This window comes from Acyrthosiphon pisum, chromosome A1 (assembly GCF_005508785.2).
Source record: "Acyrthosiphon pisum isolate AL4f chromosome A1, pea_aphid_22Mar2018_4r6ur, whole genome shotgun sequence".
NCBI classification, from domain to species: domain Eukaryota; kingdom Metazoa; phylum Arthropoda; class Insecta; order Hemiptera; family Aphididae; genus Acyrthosiphon; species Acyrthosiphon pisum.
This window is the reverse complement of record NC_042494.1, coordinates 84807016-84809027: the sequence shown is the minus strand read 5'-3', so window position 1 is coordinate 84809027 and position 2012 is coordinate 84807016.

Sequence of the window (2012 nt, the reverse complement as noted above, 5' to 3'; positions counted from 1 at the left end):
ATAATGGTAAAAAAATATAACTAGAATATATGGTAATAAGTATCATTAAAATAATTATAGCGTAAAATATTGTATTATACATTTTTCAATTACATGCGCGTATAGGATTTGTCTTAATAAATCAAACGACAGCCAAGGCCTCTAACCTTAATACGCGTAAAATTGTATAATATATTACCCACATTTTACTCACGCTTAGATAAACTTGCAGAGTAGAATCGATGTTTGAAGATCACGATTGTAATCGAAGTAGGCACGTCATATGGTAGGTAGTACCTATATTGAAATCTCGAAGAGCGACATCCGATTTCCGGTTTTGAGTACGATGCACAAGTCTGTAATGGCTATATGAGAGACTGTTTCGTCGAATTTTCCTCGGAATGACTTAACAATAATTACCTACGTCAGCGTGGTCGTGTAACGTGTTTATTATCCGTAAATAATATTAGATGCGACGCTGGTCGGCGGAAAATCGAACGCTCCTCCAAGACGATACGGGTTTGGGCAGGCACGGATCCAGAGCAAAGATCTGGGGGGGGGGGCAACAATTGTTTTACAACACAAATACAATTATAATAAAATATTATACTTTATTCTTAATTTTAAAATGTTGTCATAATAGTAGGTATAGCCATATAGGTAATCAATGTGATAAATAAATTATTGATTATTTAATATATTAATCGACAATGTGAAAAGAAGTTTAGATTTTGTTTATTTGTTATTTAATACCTACATAATATTTTTTATATTTATAAAAAAATATGTCTGGGGGCTGGGCCCCTAAGCCCCCTCCTGGATCCGTCCCTGGGTTCGGGTGGTATAGGTTGGTACATATAATAACTACCAAGTCGTGCGCTTTTATTTTCGTCTCAGCGGCGGGTCTCGTGTGCATAAACTTATGAATAAAATAATAAATAATAATATTATAGGTACGGTAAAGTAGGTGTACATGGTACAATTAAAACGGTATATTATTCACGACCGGTTGCTACTTACGCGCTCGCGGATTTCGCCGTGGCCAACAAACTGGTCGGACGAACATCACCGCACAGTGCAGCAGCAAAGACGGCCGAATTATAATATTATAATTCCTATTAATTGTCATAATAATATATTACCATTGATGAAGTAAACAGTTTACTTAATCAATGATATTGCTATACACTCGTATTCAGGGGCGGACTTGCCATTTTTCCGCCCCTAGGCATTACAACACTAGCGCCCTTTACATTGGCGTACTCCCACGGTGGGTGGGGGGATGTTCCATGAAATAAACTATAAAAATTGGATGAAATCTATAAGATTTCTGAGCAGTATGCCAGTATGCACTATGCAGGAGACGGGCGACAGTGCCAGCGTCGCGCGTCGTCGCAATGTTTATTATTATTAATTACTTTATCAAGACATCTGATTTCCAGAATTAATTCCAGTATTCTAAGAATGCCGAGTGCGGGGTGAGGCGGTTCAATCCAATTTTATTTACTTGCTAAGAACTGTGCGAGCGGTACCCCACCTAGCTAGTAGAGCGGCTATAACAATGTACCCGGCGGCCCGAGGCAGTATATTTGACTGCCTTGGCTGGCGTTTTGCGCATGTGCCATTCACAATATTGTATGTGTTTACGCCGCACACCCGTATTGCACCTCCCATGCATTAACATAGGCAACGCCGCCGGCAAATTAACGGCCCACTTTTTGTTGGGAGGTTAGGGGCAACTGGCAAGTGTACCATACTGAAGATAGTAATTTTTTTAGTATTTTAAAGGGTAGTCTACTGTATAATCAGTTATATCATAAAACCAACCTTTAACAATAAAATGTAATAATAAAAATAATAATGAAATAACAATAGTATAAAGTATTACCTACATATAAATGTTACATAAATAAAATGTTAGTAAATTTATATTTTACATGATCAGTTTTACTGTATCGATATAAAAAAATAACGAAAATATAATTGCAATATATTATTGAATCGTATTTGATACCATTTAAAAAGTAACACAT